Below are 13,686 nucleotides of genomic sequence, written 5' to 3' on the forward strand. Positions count from 1 at the left end.
TGGAATACTAGTCAGTACCAGTGTGCAAAAGTGTATTTGCTTTGGAAGAATAAATCACCTCTAACGTTGGGTATCCTACGTGTGGTTGTTGCTGCATTGTGTGAAACTATTAGAATAGTTTTTACATTTTTAGAATGGGGTGTCTCCAGACTGTCCATAATTTTAAAGGGTGCCTTGAGATTGTCTATAATTTTAAAGGGTGCCTTGACTAAAAAAAAAAAGGTTGAGAAACCCTGTCCTAGAGCACTGCTGGAGCCCATGGAATTCCCATGCAAACACCAAATTTCTGGAAGTTAGTATTCGCTCAAAGGAGAACTATACTTTATACATCGGGGGGCAGTAGTTGGGGGTCAGTAGTTGGGATGGGGGGGTGTCAGTCTGGGGAGAGATGGGTCATTAGTTGGGTATGGGGGATTTAGGCTGGGGGAGGTGTGGGGGGGTTGGGAGGGTCAGTAATTGAGGTGAGAGGGTTAGCAGTATACATTGGACACATTGTTGTAGGTAGAGATATCCATGTATCTATATTTGGGGATGATGTTTGTTTTGTGTAGAATACTTTCATCATTCTTTCCCCAGCCCCCTCAAATGTTAAACAATTCCTATTTTTTTGGGTCCATGTTGGCCTTGTGATGTTCGCCCAGCTGGTGCCCCGGGAAGCTCTCTGGAGGTGATATCTGTACTCCACCTTCTGGTAAATTAAAGAAATTACATCTTCTATACTAACACTTTATCCTGCGGTTGTATGATAACATCTTGTTGTGTTTCTGAATTACTTCCATGTTGTTGGTGATTTACCCTACAGAACACCAGTGCTAAGGGAGCAAGGAGCCAAACGCGTAGAGAAATGCCTCATCCACATCTACTGTATACACACACAGTTTATATTGGAGTTGTACATGTTCTATTTAGAGTTTTGGGAAGCCTTAGGGCCGGTTAACACCAGAATTACACATGAAGGCAGTCGGCATTGCTGTTCGATGCAGCTCGTGCGATATTGCAACACTTGCATTTGAATGAGCTACAAATCACATTAGATTGCACAAAAGCAGTGCATGCACTGCTATTCAAAAATGCATCAAACCGCATGGTACTGTGGCACCCTGTGATCTGGTGCAGGCCAACACACCATGTTTGGGGTGAGACCGCTAAACAGAAACTTCAGATCACAAGATGATGGCCCGGGGACACTCAAATAGCCAGAGGTCACCCTTTGTTCATGAATGCTAAGACACACTGCTATGTCTATAGATGCCCCCCAAGTTTTACTCTGCTTTGTACACAAGGAGTTGTGTGTTTAACTCTTTTATCACAAAAACTGATTTCACGTCTATTTTATTACCCCAATCTGTCTTTCATACACAAGGTCTTTATATGCACTGGAGAGGATATCAAACCTTTTTATGGTAATATTAAATAAAAATTAATATATATTTTTTTAAATCTAGATTTGAGAGACCAGAGGTAATGGTGTGACCCATTTTTTTTAAGACATTTGAGCATTTCTTCGTAAAAAAAAAAATCTCTCTCTCCCCCCCCCCAATCTCTCTCTTCCCCTCTCTCTCTTCTCCCCCCTCTCTCTCTCTCCTCCCCCCTCTCTCTCCTCCCCCCTCTCTCTCTTCCCCCCTCTCTCTCTCCCCCCTCTCTCTCTTCCCCCCCCTCTCTCTCTCTCTTCCCCCCTCTCTCTTCCCCTCTCTCTCCTCTCCCCTCTCTCTCTTCCCCCTCTCTCTCTCTCCTCACCCCTCTCTCCCCTCCCCCTCTCTCTCTCCTCTGCCCTCTTTGTTTCTCCTCTCCCCCCTCTCTCTCTTCCCTTCTCTCTCTCCTCCCTCTCTCTCTCTCTCTCCCCTCCCCCTCTCTCTCCCCTCCCCCTCTCTCTCTTCCCATCTCTCTCTCCTCCCTCTCTCTCCCCTCCCCCCCTCTCTCTCCTCCGCCCTCTTTGTCTCCCCCCCTCTCCCCCTGTCTCTCCCCTCTCTCTTTCTCCCCCCACCTCTCTCTCTGTCTCTCCCCCTTCCCCCCTCTCTCCTCCCTCTTTCTCTCTTCCCCCTCTCTCCCTCCTCCTCCCCCTCTCTCTTCCCACTCTCTCTCTCCTCCCCCTTCTCTCTCTCTCCTCCTCTCTTTCTCTCCTCCCCCTCTCTTCTCCTCTTTCTCTCTCCTCCTCTCTCTTCCTCTCCCCTCTCTCTCCTCCTCCTCTCTCTCTCTCTCCTCTCCCCTCTCTCTCCTCTCTACTTTTGTCCCTCCCCCCTCACTACATGTTTTCCTCTTTCTCTATTCCCCCCCCCCCTTCTCTTCATCTGGAGGATTAGGGGGTGAATAGCTGTTAGGGAAATCATGGGAACTTTTTAAAGCACTTTAACATACTCTTCTTTTGGCACAGAAAGCCATGCGCTGAGAATGGACTCCTGGGGTGACAACTACACTATACTTCGTGTCTATATAGAAAGTATATTCTATAGATGTGCAACACAAATTATTTTTATGACACAGATGACACTCACATACATATGTAAAAGAAAATAAATATAAATGTCCACAGATTTTGTAACATAAATAGAAGGAATAAAATTATTATTTTTTCTCTTTCCAGGAGAAAATGATCCACCATCTTTCAGTGTCACCACCACCACCCTAGAGGGTGAAAAAAAAACTGCACTGGTTCAATCCACCAGTGACAGAGAGGCAACAGCACCATCTATGACTGTGGAAGACCAACAAAATGCAGTCACCCCATCCACCATTAGGGGTGAGATCACTGCACTGGTTCCATCTACCAGTGACAGCGTGGCAACAACTCCATCCAAACATTAAGGCCGGTTGTAAAAGGTTGGATCTGTCCGGCCTGATTTACACATACAAATAGCATAAAAACTTCAGTAACTGCTCACCTGCTGTATTTCTTCTTCTCTTGAACATGGGAAGTGCTTGTGAACATTGAGCTATTGGGGTCAGTATACCTTCATACACTTACTTTAAAAGGGACAAATAAAGTGTTCCTTTAGGAAAGATTTTACATTCTCTTTAAGCCCCACCTATAATATTCAACAGCTCCACCTGCTCCCTGATGCCATTTGACCATGATTTTAGTCCTCCATGGGCTTCATACATCACATACTGTATGTCACTATGTTGTCATCTCTGTCCTCCGCCTGATCTGACAATGTGCACATCCTTCTTTCTCTCTCTTTTATGTTTTTACAGGTCTTGCAAAAACATATTTCACTATGGCTGACTATTTCTGCTTTGGAGTAACCGTATACCAGATGGCGGTTGGCAAACACCCCTTCTACAAAGGCAAGGACGCCTTCCAAAATTGTATGAACAGAACTATTACCAAGGACCCTGATTATCCGAAGAATATGGATCCTGGCCTCCAGGACCTCCTAAAGAGAGTAAGTATAGTGGGGAAAATAAATATTTGATTATAGACGAGGACAATTGATGGTTATTTTGTATTTCTTCAATGTGCGAATAATCACTCCAACAGTTGTCTCCTTCTCACCAAGCTTCTTACTGATGATCTTGTAGCCAATTCCAGTCTTGTGCAGGTCTACAGTCTTGTCCCTGACGTCCTTTGACAGCTCTTTGGTCTTGCCCATGATGGTGAAGTTTGAATGGAAGAAAGAGATTCTGTGGACAGGTGTCTTTTATACACATAACACACATTATTTTCCCTACTGTATACACAGACCCTCAGCTTCTCTATTGATCAGATCTTGCTATTGCTGGTTTCACGTCTCTTATTTTGTTTCATTCTTCTTTACAGTTTCTGTGGAAAGACCAATGTTCTGTTCTCACTACACGTATGCCCCAGGCGTGTGCAGCTCAACATACAGCTAAACCTTTAATCCTATAGTAAGCAGTCCTTTTGTAACTTAAGGCTTTATTCCAGTGAAAGAATGGTGGTCACATGAAACAGGTTACAAGTCAGATGGATATGCAAATATGATTGTGAATATGGTGAAACTGTAAATAAACAGATAAGCATACAATCAGTGTACAAACATAAATAATATATGCACTGAGTATATAACTAACAGTTCTGAGCATACCAGCAAAGCGTCCAAGAGGAGTTCAGGAATCTTCCCACAGGCACATGGGATGCTGTCTGCTTGTCCACAAGGTCTAAAATGGAGATTTCCTCAGAGAGGGGTGGAACTAATATCCAGCAATAGAGAGCAAAAGATACAATAAAGTACTGTCCAACAATCGTCTTTGTTACAGTGGCATCTTGTGGACAATATTGGTATTACAACTTCCAATAACATTAATTACTCCTAAGCTGAAGGCATGACAACCAAGATGAACAAAAAAGTCAGTGACATCAGCAGCCACCATTCTTTAAGACCATCAATTGGGTGGAGTTGGAGGGAAGGAAGCTAAGTATGCCATCTGAATCAGGACCAGTAGGTATATGGATAATGGAGTTTAGCCACTTTCAGACTTGTCTATGAATTTGCGATCACTACACAATCGTACAGCCTAAGGTCTAAGCTGGAAAATACTACATTTGTTCTTGTGTTTAGATATTCTTCAAGGGTGGGATAATGCAGTGTGACACTTCTTCTGACCACTAGAGCTGGAGTGGAAAGAGTCTGCTGGTTGGGGTTCACCATGTTTTGTTACCGTTTTCTATATCAATTAGAAACAGTGATGAATGCCTTTTTCTCTTTTCAGATTCATGAGAAACCATCATGTACTAGTAAAAACTTTTAGACTTACCAAAACCATATAATATGAGATCAAACCTAAACACTTTCAATTTGTATGCAATCTGGCCGGCCCTTGCACTACATAGAAAAGGTAAATCTGAAGGAAAAAGTCTTCAGAAAATCTTATAGTGTGTATGGCCCTTTAGTTGTTTATAGAACCTTAAACCAGAACCTCCATCCCCCTCCCCTCTCCTCAAACAAAGATCCTCCCTTCTCTACCAAGAACCTCACCCACATAGCTATAGTCCACCATTACCCTCTGCATCGCATGCCCACTGCTTGCCTGTGCACCCATGGTTTACCAGTTCCTTTTACATCCCCTTGTCCACCTTTGCACCCCTCATCCACTGTTCACCAAAGCACCCCCTTTTCTACAGCTCAACCCTGCAACCCAATGTAATCCGATGAAATGTATGAAGTATTCACCATGCAGTTCGATGGGAGCAACACCTGAAGGATAGAGGTAAGGAAAAAAAGAGCCACACTTCTCTTTCTCCTTCTACCTCTTCTCTTCCTCACCCATTGGGCTGCTACCATGCTCTGATTCTGCCAACCCCATCCTGTCATTCCCAAGTTTAGCATTGAGCAGGCAGGTTTTTTTTCCCCAGATGCTGGAATGGAAGAAAAAGTGTGCCATCAAGCACCCCCAGGACCAGTGTCTCAATGCCAGCTTGACAAAATTGCTGGCTTTACAGCGTTTGCTGTTCCAGGTGGTGGAGTCTGGCCCTTTCCATGAATCTGTAGCCTATGCTCAACCACAGTTGTTATTTTTTCCTATCCCATAAGGCCATCTCTGCTTTCCACCATCATGTTAAATGTAATGTTTCCATGTCGCTTTAACATGCAGTCAGATGTATGGTCCACATGGCCACAAGTATTGGCAGAGACTTTATATCTTATTCACGGGCCCTTGAGACACCTTGCTGGGGCTGGGAACAATGCAGGATGGGGCACACCACTGGAGCTGATTGTGCCACTATACATCCTGAAACCTGGTGATGGTGCCAGATGAGTTGCCACCTCCAATCCCTCTTCCGGTGGGTCATCCTTAGAAGAGCCTGGTCATATGTAACTGCTTCCCCCTTAAATTTGTCAACATAAAGGAGCAAACCGAGTGGGACAATACTGTTTTCTAAGATTTCGCTCCCATAGATTTCAATGGATTAGAGATCCAAACTGGCCATGTTCCCCAAACCTGCGACAAACCCTTTTGGGGATTAGGCTCATCCCTAATGGCCAATCGCAGGGATCACAAATGTAAACAATATTACTTTTTCCATGACACCTGGACATTGTACACAACAGTTAGAAAAATAATACAGTGACAATTAATTTTTTGTGAGCATTATAATGTAATATACTAAAGTGCTATAATGGTGTCCCCCTTATTTTTTTTCAATTTTGTTATATTGGAGCCTGATACTACAGTTGTTTAAATGTATTTTTTTCTTAATAATCTACACTTCGTACCCCATAATGAAAAACAGAATTTTAGAAATGTTTGCAATTGTATAAAAAAGGAAAAATGAAATATCACATTGGCAGAAGTATTCAGACCCTTTGCAACAACACTTGAAAGTTAGCTCAGGAGCCTCCCATGTTTCTACACCTTGATTGGAGTCCCCCTGTGATAAATTAAATTGATTGGACATGATTTGGAAAGGCACACCCCTTTCCATAAAAGGTCTCACAGCTGACAATGCATACTGTATCAGAGCAATATGGTCAAAGGAACTGCCTGCAGAGCTGAGACAGAATTACTGCAAGGCACAGATCTGAGGAAGGCTACAAAACAACTTCTGCTGCACTGAAGGTTCCCAAGAGCACAGTGGCCTCCAAAATTATCAAATGGAAGAAGTTTGGCACAACCAGGACAGGCAAGCAGTGGGCCAAATTGAGCAATCAGCGGAGAAGGGCCTTAGTAAGAGAGGTGACCAAGAACGATGATGGTCACCTGACTGAGATCCGGAGATCCTGTGTGGAGATGGGACAAAGTTGCAGAAGGACAACCATCACTGCAGCCCTCCACCAATCAGGGCTTTATGACAAAGTGGCTAGACGGAAGCCACTCCTCAGTACAAAACACATGAAAGCCCACTTGGAGTTTGCAAAAAAAGCACTTGAAGGACTCTTAGAGCCGGTTCACGTAGGCGCGACCCGACTTTGCCGGGCGACCTGTGAAGTCGCGGTGCGCAGCTCGCACCGCGACCTCGGAGCGGCATGCGCAGACTTCATATCATTGAAGTCAATGCAGGTCGCTCCAGGTCGCCCCAAAGTAGTACAGGACCCTTTTTCTAAGTCGGAGCGACTTGTGTCGCTCCTATTAGAACGGGTCCTGGGCTAATCTATGGCAGGCGGCCCACGGCGACCAGGTCGCCTGACAAGTCGCCCCAGTGTGAACCGGCTCTTAGACTGTGAAGAAAAAGATTCTCTGGTCTGATGAAACCAAGATTGAACTGTTTGGCCTCAATTCTAAATGTTATGCCTGGAGGAAACCAGGCGCTGCTCATCACCTGTCCAATACCATCCCAACAGTGAAACATGGTGGTGGCAGTATCATGCTGTGGGGTGTATTTCCGCAACAGGGACTGTAAGTTTAGTTAGGGTTGAGGGAAAGCTGAATAGAGCAAAGTACAGAAATATCTTAAAAAAAAAAAAACCTGTTCCACAGTGCTCAGGACCTCAGACTGGGCCGAAGATTCACCTACCCCCATGACAATGATCTTAAGCACACAGAAAAGACAACACATGAGTGGCTTAGGGACAACTCTGTGAATGTCCTAGAATAGCCCAGCCAGGGCCCTGACTTGAACTCTATTGAACATCTCTGGAGAGACCTGAAAATGGCTGTCCACCGACGGTCCCAATCCAACCTGACTGAGCTTTAGAGGGTTTGCAAAGAAGAATGGCTGAAAATCCCAAAATCCAGGTGTGCAAAGCTTGTTGCGTCATACCTAAAAAGACTTGAGGCTGCAATTGCTGCCAAGGGTGCTTCAAAAAAGTACTGAGTAAATGGTCAGAATATCTAACTACTTGTGATATTTCAGTTTTTTTCTTTTTAATAAATTCACGGGCATTGCTAAAATTCTATTTTCACTTTGCCATTATGGGTACTGAGTGGAGCAGAATAATGAGGGAAAATTAATTTAACCACTTTGCCGCTGCTCACTAGAGCTCTACTGCGGCAAAGTGGTTCGTTATCGTCTAGCGTTGTAGACCTACGTCGCCAGACACTCCCCCTTCTCGTTGGCGCGCGCGCGCCGCCAGAGGCTCGCTCCCGCTGTATTCAGTCACAGCGGGAGTCGGGCCAGGGGAGGAGCAGCGGCGATCGCCGCTGCTCTTCCCCGATCGTCGGGGAATCAAGTCTGGAGAAAACAAAGCAGGAGGATCTCCTAAGTGACAGGCAGGGTCAGATTGCAGGGTTCAGCATAGCTGGACATCCGATCTGTCCCTGTGTCACATAGTCACCTCCCCCCACCCACGTCAGTAAGCACCAGGCATACATTATCCCCTCCCTCTCCAATAAAATTAACCCCTTCCCTGCCAGTGTCATTTTTACAGTAACAGTGCATATTTATAGCACTGATTACTGTAGTAATGTCACTGGTACCCCCAAAAGTGTCAAAAATGTCAGTCAAGGGTCCGATCTGTCCGCCGCAATGTCGCAGTCCCGCAAAAAAAATCGCAGATTGCCGCCATTACTCGTTAAAAAAAAAACACCAAAAACGACAGAAATCTTTCCCTTAGTTAGTAAACGCAATAACTTTTGCGCAAACCAATCAAAATACGCTTATTGCGATTTTTTTTACCAAAAATATGTAGCAGAAAACAAATTGGCCTAAAATGATAAAAACTTTTGATTTTTAAATTTTTTGGGGGGAATTTCATATAAAAAATGTGAAAAATATTGTTATTTTTTCAAAATTGTCGCTCTTTTTTTGTTTATAACGCAAAAAGTAAAAATCGCACAGGTGATCAAATACCACCAAAAGAAAGCTCTGTTTGTGGGAAAAAAAGGACGTAAATTTCGTTTGGGTACGGCGATGCATGACCGCGCAATTGTCAGTTAAATTCGCACAGTACCGAATCGCAAAAAGTGGCCCAGACGTAAGACAGCAAAATCCTCCGGTGCTAAAGTGGTTAAACAACTGTAGTATCTGGCTGCAACATAACAAAATTGAAAAAAGTAAAGGGGGTCTGTCTACTTTATGAATGCACTGTATAACCACCTTTGTCAGCTAAAACTATCTGTGTATGTTACACTTACCTATACACCACACCTCTGTGTCTTAGTTGGAGCCTCATCTCTAAAGGTCTCCTGACCAGACTTTGTTCCCCACATGGGCATCTCAATCTCGATTCATTCTTATGGAAAGGCTGTATATCTTTTCTCCCAACATCTTTTGTATAGGAATGAATGAAGGTTGCGGAGATCACACATGGAGGAAGCAGAGCCTGCTGAGAGGATTTTCGAGAGGCTTTGTGGTGCCCAGCAGGTCACACAGCAGTAGTCTTGGAGAAGTGGAGGATTAGGTAGGTGTAAAACATAGGGAACATATAAAGCATACGTCTACTATACAGTTAGCCCCTACTGCCATGTGACAATGCATGGGCCTCAGGTTGCTTAGGCAATTAACACTTGGGAGGGGCAATGGGGGGGGGATGGGGGTAACTGCTGCTTTCCCCGTTTAGCTTTTCCACATGGAAATTGGATAAATAACTATTGCTAACGACTCAGTTTACTCCAAGGTGGCTATTTTTGTATCAGAGTCCTGAAGCCATGTATCATGTGCCTGGAGATGAGCCTGACACTGTCAGGAAGGCCTCCCTTGTGCCTCCGACTCAGGACCCCTGATAGTGCAGACAGGGGACACCTGAGTGTAGAGTAGCACGAGCGCCTGGAGACTTGCTTGGAGCGGACGATGGCTACTGGTGAAGGTTGCCAGAGAAGTCCGATGAGCAGGGTGTTTAGCAGGCAGCAGGTGCTGGAAGCAGGGGTTCCTGGGCAACAGGAGCTTCCTATGCAGGATGGATGGATCTGGAAATGACAGAAGCGTGGTAAGACAAGCCGGGTCAGGAGCCAATCGGTAACGTAGAAGCCAGTAGGAGTAGACAGGAAGAGAGGTCACGGGACAAGCCAAGGTCGGTGCAGGTGGAGATCAGAGAATCGTCAGGACAAGCCGGGTCTGGAACTTAGGAACAAGATGCAGGTAAACAGGTAACAGGTATCCAAGGCTGAAGACAAAGCAGCACTAGAGCAGTGCAATGGCTGGGTTTAAATAGTCCCTTTGGCGCCAATGTCTAACGTACGTTCGCGTACCCGTGAACGTGCGTGCGCAGTGCACGTTCGCGTACTTGCGAACTTGCGTGCGCGGTTGCGCGAGTTCACGCATGCACATTGGCCATTGTTCCGTTTCTGACATGTCTTTGTACAGCAAACGTTCTCTTACACCATGGAAGCAAGTGAGCCCATATTGCTGCTTCATAACTGGTTCCCCAGGTTTTTTTGGCAGGGGGTTCTGAAATTGCACTGGGGGGGGGTAACAGGATGTGGTACCTTATAGAACCTTCTTTGGAACATTAACCTTAGCTCGTGTTTGCGGCAAGCAATACAAATCTACTTGATTTTGTTCTACCTGGCTCAGTAATTCTACAATTTTAATTTTGTTTTTTAGGCTTGCGTGGTGGGCCTTGAGCACATTAACAGTGCCTATTCCAGAAGCTCTGTCTTTGTTCTGCTTACAATCTAGCTGTGTTAGGAACAGGAAAAACAGAAGGATTTATTAAATACCTTGTCTGATTCCAAAAAAAAAATTATTTCTGCTTCACTCATATGAAATTTTATTAAATATAAAATAAAATAGCAAACTGGCTGGCGTCCAAGCAAGCTTCATCAGTGAAGGCAGTAAAAACCACCACCAACTATGCTGAGCTTAATACAGTATTTAGGATAATAACTCCCATCTGGTCCGAATAGGCACTGCTCAGCAGATGGGGGAAGGATGGTGCTAATAAATGCAGCATGATATCGAGCTTGTTATCTGTGTAGCGACCCACTTAGTACAAATTGCTCAATAAAGATATGATGGTATCGAGAGGTGGTAGATAAGCAAAGCAGCTGAGTGTTAAATTTTTCAGTACTTGGATTTTGGTTAAGAGTATTTAAGAGGCCTGTGAAACACAGCTGGTTATGTTTGCTTAATTCATTATATATGTAGCCCATGTTTTTAAAGCGCACCAAGGGGGTGGGGGACCAGGTTGTACAAGGGTCGTAAATGAGGCTCCCCCATTGCATGTGTTGATGAGAAGCTCAATAACTGAGGAGTGTAGTGGAGTCTCTGCTATTTGAGCCTAAAAAGACCCCCTTTAGGTGCTTTGGATATGTCATACAGATGGAATATGGGAGGTCTCCAATAGAACTGTTTCAGGCATGTCCAAGTGCGTGGAGACCCAAGGAGAAAGAGAACATGCTATATGGCCCAGAATTTGTCAGGAAGCGCTTGAGTCATTCTAAGGCACAGACCGGCAGGTTTCCTAAGCTTGTTGCCTCCATGACTCTTAGAAGAATAACCATAGAGAGAGAAGCGAATTGCCAAAAAGTGGCTGCCAATTATTTAAACCATTTTCTTGAGCTCAATGCTTCTGTGATGTGAATTATTCTAAGCGAGGGGTCTTCAAACTATGGCCCTCCAGTTGTTTGGGAACTACAATTCCCATCATGCCTAGTCATGTCTGTGAATGTTAGAGTTTTACAATGCCTCATGGGATGTGTAGTTCGGCAACAGCTGGAGGGCCGTAGTTTGAGGATCCCTGTTCTAAGAGATCTGAAGAAATGTTTTATTTTATCTTAACCCAACAAGCTAAATGTCATCATTGTTGGTTCTACATACAAGTCTACGATGGATATTTTTCCCATTGGTACAGGCAACACTCACTAAAAAATTTTATTACATGTATACTTTCCATACATACAATTGTTCAAAACATATATAGGTTTTCATTGTCTGGGTTTACCTTATACATTGTAGAAGGAAAATAGACTGAAAACCCAACTGCACTTATACCAGAAGGGATACAGGTAGCATTAAATCCTTAACCAAATTCTAACCCTTCTTCAATCTATCGAAAAACGTAAAAATATAAAGGAAAAAAAGGGTTTTGGCTGAAGGTGGGCTCTAATTTCATCCTTTGTCCCAAAGTCCTACCAGGTTCCAAAGCAATCAGAACCTTCAGACAATCATTTAGGTGTCGGTACAGTATATTATGCTTTTAAACATAATGGGAATTTGCTATTGAAGTGTGGGCTTAGGTTTTGTCCCGGTCCTAACGTAAATGCATATGGTGGTTTGGCGGTCCAGAAACACCTAAGCACCTAATAGTAGGGACACCATTCAAGAGGCACCTGTTTAGGTGTTTTGGCAATCCTGAGTGGAGATGGGTTGGAAAATTTTCTAAGACTCCGTTCACACTAGGTCGCTCCGACTTAGGGGGCGACCTGTGAAGTCGACTTGCACGGACTTCATAAAATGAATGTCTATGCAAGTTGCCTCCAGGTCGCCCCGAAGTAGTACAGGACCCTTTTTCTAAGTCGGAGCGACTTGTGTTGCTTCTATTAGAACGGCTCCTGTACTACACAATGGGAGCTGACGGACCGCGACTGTAAGAGTTAGGTAGACCCAGAACATGCATATATGTTTACATTTCCCAGCTGTCCTCAGAAAGATCGGGAGTCATTGCAAAAGGAGGTCCCGACTTACCTGTTTGTTCCGTGTGGGAGGAAAGGCAGAACTGGAAAGGTATTTTTTTTATTAACACTAAATGATTTATTTACTAAAAAGGATTGTGTAGCAATTGCATATAATTTTTAAAGCGGTTGTAAACCCAAAAATTGAAAAAAAACAAAAAAAAAAACCTGCAAGACAAAGGCATAATGAGCTAGTATGCACCGACACGGACCCCCGGACATCGCTGCGGGCGCTGCCATGAACCCTCGTCGTCTCTTCCAGGTTCGGCGGCTCCGGCGCTGTGATTGGCCGGAGCCGCGCCGACGTCACTCCCGCGCATGCGCTCGGGAGTGATTTTCCGGCAAGCTCCCGGCAAGTAAAACTGAAGGTCCCCCCGGACCTTCAGAGCGCATGCGCCGCTCGCGTGAGCGGCTGCATGCAATGCAAATATCTCCTAAACCGTGCCGTGCCGGTTTAGGAGATATTAATTGTACCTACAGGTAAGCCTTATTATAGGTTTACCTGTAGGTAAAAGTGTCAAAAAGCGGGATACTACCGCTTTAAGAGCAGTGGAACTTCCCTTTAAGTTTTTAAGCATACAGTTTATATCTAAAATGTTCTTTAATCCCTTCCTGCCTACCGCAGCCCTTTAATGACTTAGGTGTGTGTTTGTGGGGGGTAGGTTGGGTCTGGAGGAATCTCCAGCCATTTAGGATTGTTGTCAAAGTGGTCACTTGTCCGGGCGCCCCTCCCGTCTCCTCTTGACCATAGCTAGTGACAGGAAGTTGTCGGTAAATTATTGATCACCGTGCTGAGCATGCCCTCAGCCACCGAGGACACATATGTGTTTGGGCATTAGGGCCCACCTTACTTGCCATCAAACTAATGCATAAATGGGCCAGGAAAGGGGTTAAAATAGTGCCTAGTAATCCTGCCATACAGTTTCTTGTTCAGACACCTCCTTTTATGGGTGAACAATGCTCTACGCTTGCTTTCCAATTACTCTCCGGCGTTGCCACTCTGTTACATACAGTACAGACAATAAGCAGCCGCATCAAAGCTCATTGCGCCCATAAAGGTCTCCATCAGAAAGCCCCCCTAAGCTATGACATGAAGCCAATGTTGGAGTGCATGTAGCCAGGAAGTGGCTGCAAAGAGACTACAGGAGCAGTACTGTGATCCAGAAAAGGATGAAAAAAAAAAATGAAAACACGATAGTGTTTTAATAGAAATAATAGAAAAAAAATTGCAATGATACG

This window comes from Pelophylax lessonae (genome assembly GCF_965119305.1).
Source record: "Pelophylax lessonae genome assembly, chromosome: 7".
Lineage (NCBI taxonomy): Eukaryota > Metazoa > Chordata > Amphibia > Anura > Ranidae > Pelophylax > Pelophylax lessonae.